Consider the following 7319-nt stretch of genomic DNA (forward strand, 5'->3'; position numbering starts at 1 on the left):
GACGCGCCCCACCGACCGCGTTGACCTGTCCCCACACGTCAGCCACACGAACAACTTAATAACGCTAGGTTCACCTGGCAGAATGTACACAAAATGTTATTCTGCCCATTCCTTTCATCCAAAAATTTCACCAAAATTTCCAAAAATATTAGATGATACCATAAACCTATTAGAACAATCTAAACTATTTTTACATCTCTAAGGTTTAACCCTAAATAAAACCATTTTCAACCAATAGAAAAGCCCCATTAGTGTACCCTCCTTTTACATCCCTTAGCTCCAAAAATATCCAATAAATTCCTAAAAATATTGGAATATACTATAAACACATCCATAGATTCACCTTCCTAAACTCATATCCTAAAACCTTAGAACTAGAAAGCCATATAATAAACCTATAAGAAATCCTACTAGAAATCGTGTCCAATCTCCAAATCCTTCCTAGGAGCTTAAAAAAGGTCGTTTTTGATAGCCCAACCCTCTTCACAACACCCCTTAAATTCTTTGCAATAAACTTTGGATTATTTTGACTGGTGATTGATTGCTTATTTATTTCTTTTATTTATTAGTAACTTAAGTTCTCCCCGAAGGATCAAAGTTAGTAATCCACTAAAAAAAATTCGGTTTCGACACCGACAAGCAAGGCAAGTCTTAACACCAACCCCTTGTTCATGTTACGCTTTGCAATACTAAAATTTAACCAAGATAGTAAAGTAATATTGCATATTCCATGAGCCTCCTAAATATAAGGTTAGGCATATTCCTAAAAGCAAGCTCTTATTCTCCCTCCTTGCTAAAGCCCTAGGAATGGTCTTGTATCCAGGGCCTAATAAATTTCATATTTTCTATTCAATCTATTACCTTTTAGATGTGAGTTATGTTATAGGAAATGAACTATAAAGCTTGACTAGCAACCAACTAAAAAGTGTACGAGGTAAATTGGGTAACCCCGCAAAGGGCCCTAACCAACGTTACCTCGGTCATTTAAGGAACAACTCATTGAGAAAGTCTTTCCAGTGTATATGTGCAACAATACGAGCTAAAAAGGTATAGCCTTCGGGAGTGCCTACTTATGTGAGGACTTGATTCACACCCCACTACAAAATCTAGTAAACCATCCCAAGGAGCCACGGTGGGTAACGGATATACTGGAGCAAGACCTTTGCAGAGTCCCAGGTCCGGCTGGCACGGGTCATTGGTTGAGGTTAAGAGTGGCCTGGTGGTATTGTATATCACATATGATGCATCTATTTTCCCGAGTTTGTGTCTTTGAGCGGGACATGGAATGGCCCTTGCTTAGGCCCCAGAGTTATTCGTGGATGGAGCTAGAGGATGTCGTTCAGAGATTGACGCTGGTGGGTACGAGTCTCGTAGGGTAGTACCACCAAAAGACCTTCGTATGGGCTACCCGATCGTATGGATAGAGTGTAAAGGCTCTGCAAAGTTATGTGGTGGAACGGCCCCGAATTAACCTGGCTAAAGTGTATTTAACTTCGCCTAACACGCAAACTTACACTTTAATCAACCTAACTCGGCAGTCCGTCGGGTTATACCCGATAAACCACTTAATTTTGGATCGAACAAAGTATGCTCACACGAAGATGAGGGTCCCAGAGATTACAACAGTCCAACTAGATTAAACATGGTTCCATAATTTATTACATCATAAGTTCGAAATTCAAACAAGTTTGCAGAGTGTTAAAACAGTGGAAAAGTAAAATCAAGTGGAAGCTAAACGTCGATACAGGATATCACAGCGAAGCCAACTATGATATCAGAAACCATGATCCTCGCCGTCCGAGAATGGTTTCTACTCGACCGTCCAACCCGGAGGGAGCTGGGTAGGCCAAGTGAAGCTAGCAGCCACTTGATTAAAATCAACACAACCTGAAAAGTAAGCCACAAGCAAGGCTGAGCAACTAATACTTAGCAAGACTAACTCGACAGGTGATTACTAATTCACCAACTTCTAGACATGTAGGCTTTTTGGCTGTGGGTTTATTTTTGCCAAAAGCGACTAATAGTTGATCCTTATTTTCAAGTTTTAGCATCAGGTTCTATATTCATTTACCATTCTAAGTAAGCACCTAATCTAGTCAAGCAAGGTGATTAAACAATTAAGTTCAAGCATCAAGATTATCATCATTCTGTTCCACTTCTTACTCAGTGCAGTATAGCGATCAAGTAGTCTCAAACTATGAGAGGCAGACGATTTGAATCGAATTTATTAACCATACATGGCGAACCTAACCTCACGACACCCGTGGACCACACCGGGTTCACTTCATCTGTCAGCCGTTCCTATCAATCCCTAGGAATGTGTCAGGGCCAAACTTCCCTTGGGCTACAAGGCTCCACAGTCCCGGACGATGCCGTACTATGACTGCACTTGCACCCACATGATGCACCAGGGGAACTACGTCCCAGGGACAGTAGGAGTATAAGCCACGTCCTAGTTCAATCAGATACTAGGCTTCCCCATCCCATACTAGGTATGAGATTAGTACTTTCAAATACTTGATAATGAACACCGACATGGTTTGACCTTAGCATTTTTCATTTAGATAGACGGGGCAAACCACCAAGTACCAAACAATAAGCCCGACCCCGTCCGTCGTCCTTATGGTTGTAACATAAGTAAACATACAACTCCTATAGCTCGCGAGTGACAGGCAATCACTCGACTTTTACCATGCCCTATTAAGCATAGCGTCTACTCAGGTTATCATACTAGTGTTCAGATCAAGAGTACTAAGTTTCATGCATCTAAGTTTCCAAACAACGCCTAATAACTTAAATGCATAATCATAAGCATCAACATTATTGCATAAGTTTAGAAAGCGGGGACATGCTCCGGGGCTTGCCTTCAATCTTAGAGATAGTTAGTGAGTCTTCTGGAGCTTGGTCTTGCGCGGGTTCAACCTCCACGTGATTCAGGTCCACCAAGGGTTCGTCTTCTTGCGCGGGGTGAAGCTCGTAAGTCCCGTCAGCGAGATTCACTTCTACACGTGATGTATATGCAGATAATTCAATGCTTCATATTTAACAAGTCTGAATGAAATTTCATATATTATGGTAAACTAAACTTCATTTCGAGACCGACTACATTTAGACCGACACTTACTGTCCTTTCGTCATAGTTGTAGTGTTTTCTGATTTAAGCACTTAGCTCGATCTTGATAGTGATTGTGTTCATACATATGTGACAAGATTATTAGACCCTAGATTGGAAAGTTATCATGTTTCTGAATATTTTTCTGTTCCTCTTCTGAAATTACCATTTTACCCTTATTACTATTTAAATTGTTTCTATTTCCTTTCCTTAGCTTTAACTTCCATAATTCATTTCAGTTGCATATGATGTGCTATGGGGTTGAAAATTTTATAGTGACTTCTTTATACCATTACTAGGCTGTTGTAAAAATTTGGGGTTCATTGGATTACTACAGAAATCAATAAAATTATTTCATTACCCTAAGGTAGCAAGCACTTAACTATTTTTATCTTGATTTACACAGAGAGTTTGTTGCTGAACTTTTAAAAGTGCGCTACACGAGTGGAGCAGAGTCTTGTGTGATTTTTTCATGATTTTTGGTGAAGGATATATATTTTCTAGATTTTTCTACTATTTAACTTTGCATAAAAAGAAAGGCATGTTTCATCATGTTTCTTGCAGTGAACCATATTTTTCCTAGCAAGTAGGTTTCATGTGTAATCCAACTCAAGTATCACATTTTTCTCTAACCTATTCTATTTACTATGCAAAAAGGAAGGTTCTTCACTAGATTTCAAAGATACATCCCAAACAGTGACATAATCATCTAAATTGGGGTCCTAATCATTTTCTAAGCTCAACCTCACTGATACAAACCTAGAAAAAGTGGTTTTGCTATTTTACCATTTTTCTATGATTTACTATGCATTTAATGGCTTAAACAAGAAATAATTCCTAGAGAACAATACACAACAGTGACATGTGTAAAAATATTTTTCTGTGAAATTACACATCTTAAGGATTCCAACAAACTGGTTTGACATTTTTCTAGTTTTTATACAATAAGTTATGCAATTTCAAAGTTCAGGTTATTTATTCAAGGTTTAAAATAGAAAAGGTATGGTAGTTTTACTCGAGGCCCCTAAGGTTTTTCAAACACTCTTAGGTAGGTCCCTGAAACTAACGCAGAGGTCCCCGGACAAAACTAAAGGTTCACAGAAATGCCCTCGCGGCGGCCGGTGGCAAGTCCGGCGAGATTCCGGCAAACTACTGCGCCATCGAGGGAACGAATGGCTTAGGTGCGTGTGTGAGCTCACCTTGAGCAAGTTCGGTGCATGCGGTGGCGGCGGAACGGGCTCGTCAGTGAAGAACGGCGGTGGGGAAGGCTCGGGCGACGGCAGCAGGGAACTTGAGCGTTCTGGTGCTGGTGAGTGCTTCGGCGAGAAACAAGCGACGCTGGGAGCTTCGCGAGGCTGCGGGGAGTCGTTTGGAAGCGGTGGCAGGCGGTGGTGTTGCGCGAAAAGAGTCTGTCGACGGTGAGCTTGTGCAGCGGCGGGTGGAGCAGAGGAGCGGGCGCGCGGTAGGAAGCTCTAGCGGCTCATACATGCCTTTTATAGGTCGGGGAGCGTGCGGGGGAGCGAGGCGGAGCTAGTGCACGTGCAAGACATGGCCGGAGGGGAGTGGGGGAGGAGAGTCGGGCGGTGCCATTGGCCGGTAGCCATGGTTGGTGAGCGGAGCCGTGCGGAGCTTCATGGGATCTCCGGGCCATTGGCCGCAGATGATTTGGCGCCTAAGGGTTATCTTTTGCCGAGCGGGAGCATTGGCCAGCAACGGCGCCGTGTGGTCGAGTCAGTGCGGCGGTTGGCCGTGGCGGCGTGCTCTGGTGGGCGGCGGCGACTTGGAGCGCGGTAGCGTGCGGAGGCGGTAAGGCAAAGGCGCGCGACTGGGTAGGCAAGATAGCGCGTAGAGGATAGGGATGTGCTCACTGCGCGGTTGGCCAGCTGCGGTGCCCGTCCGGTCTTGTCCTAGCCGCGGTTGGGCAAGGCGAGGGTGCTGATAGGGCGGCGCCACACGGAGCAAGGTGACGCGCCGAGCGCGATCTGCCCGATCCGGCGCATGTGCAGCACGAGAGGGTGAGGTTTGAGTGAAATTTGTGCAAGTTTTTCAATTTAAACTCTACCAACTCAAAATATAAAACTTGTAGTTCAAACTACACTCTACAAATCCTAGAAAGACATTAGGCATAAATTCGGGCTGAATTGAAAGTTATTTAAGACCAAAGTTTGTGGGAACTCCGGTTTGGGGGACTTAGCAGATTTTCAAGCTCAGGTTGATTTGAAGATTTTAGTCGAATTTGGATCTGATTTTAAACAATTTCTATTGAGATCTTGACCAAGGCCTAATGGGTGAAGTTGTATTTCATACTTAGGACTCAAACTTTTATAAAGGGTTTAGCTCTAGTCCTGTTTAAATTTTGTCAGAAATCTTCATGCCAAGTTGCATACTTTCACTGGTTTAGACTTAGAGCTGTCTTTGCTGTTTTTGAATTTGTTACTGACTTTAGACTAGAGTTTAAGCAATTTCTAGGGTGATTTAGTCCCGGCTCATATTGCTAAACTTGTTCTTCAAAGTTTACTCTAAAACTTTTGTAAAAGCTCCAACTCAAGTCCTGGTATAGAATTTGAAATAACCGAAGCTAAACTACTCTAATCAGCTGGATTTTCAGGACTTAGTGATTTTGGAGATGTGTTTGAATTGCTCCTGAATTTAAATCTAGTTTTTGAGCCTCTTCCTCTCCAAATTAGGTAAAGTGCAAATAAGAAACATTGTTTGTAATGAAAAGTTATGCAACTCTTAGATTGACAAAAATTTAAGTTGCCATTTAAAATTTCAAGTTTTGAGTTGACCCCAAAATAAACTCCTTAAAAGGCAATTTTGACCTTTCAAGTGCTAGATTAGTGCCTACTCATCCTATTCAGCTTAAGCAAAGATAATTTGGCTAGGGTTGTTACAAGTTACTTAATCTATTTGAATAGCCGCAGTTCTCGGTCATGAACTCACATGGTTAAAGCTCTCTTTGATTAGTCACACTTCCTATATTTAAAGTAGAGAATTGGGGGCAGATGCCTGTGCTCTCGAGACAGGCAGGATCCTAACGATCGCTGCCTTTAAAATATGGGAACTTGGGAACTGGTAGGAGAGGCATATTTCCCCCTCCGGGGCCAAAACAACATTATTATTAATAATAATAATAATCACCCCCTTAAAAACATGTTACACTTTGCATATAAACCACTTTCTGCATATAAACTCCGCTTTATCAAACTTACCCTACATGTCCTCCGCTTTATCAAACTTACCCTACATGTCATTGACTTTTTTACGTTAAGATACTTGCTGAGTACTTCTGGTAAAGTACTCAATCTTGCTTATTTTGTCAGGTTGCCTAGGAAGTCAGTTTACGTCTTTCCGCTGCGTCTTGATCGCTGCTTACTTTCTTTAAAGGTGATGATACACCGCCATAACTCCCTCTATTTTTCCCTGCTTCTTACTCTGAATATTCCGATATACGCTCGTGCCAGATACTAATCCAGGGCATGGCATTGTATTGCTTAAGTGTGGATGTCTGAGAGACGGTCCCCACATGGCCAGGCCGCGACCGCCCATGGGTGCCGGCAGGTGGAATGGAGTCTGGATGGCGAAGGTTGCAGCACGGGCGGCATTGGCGGCGAGAATTATTTAGGCGGCGTGGGCTTAGGTTAAAATCGATCCGGCCGGATGAGTACTCACCGGTATGCTATGCTTGGGGAGCTGAGGATCATCCTCAGCATCCATACCGTCTATTTTTGGACACTGGAGGAAGGGGAGATGGCGGCGGCACCGGAAGCAGAGGAGTCACGATAGGGAGGGAGCAATGTACAAAATAGCGGGCTATAGGATTTAACGTAGAGCTGTGCTCAACTGCTATAGCCCACTAATTAGTACAACGTTGCTGTAGCGGCAGCTAGCATCAACCGCTATAGCCCGCTATTTCGTACATTGGGAGGGAGTGGGTGGCGGGGGCGGAACAGGAGGCGTCGCGGGGGAGGGGGGCGCTCTTTTTTTCCTCGAAGCGGTATGTGTAAACAGTGACATTGGGGGGGTAATTTCGACCCAATTCCAAAAGAAAGTACGAAACTAGTTTTTTGGGAACACCCTTTGAGGAGTTTCAGAAAAACATTGAAGTTAGCCTCTAGATCCACATTTTTTCCGAAGTGGGTACTAGTGGAGCTGGAGGTGTTTAGTAAGATAAATTCGGAGCAGAGCTAGAAAACTTAGAGCGGAG

This window comes from Setaria viridis, chromosome 6, assembly GCF_005286985.2.
Source record: "Setaria viridis chromosome 6, Setaria_viridis_v4.0, whole genome shotgun sequence".
In the NCBI taxonomy this organism is placed as follows: Eukaryota; Viridiplantae; Streptophyta; class Magnoliopsida; order Poales; family Poaceae; genus Setaria; species Setaria viridis.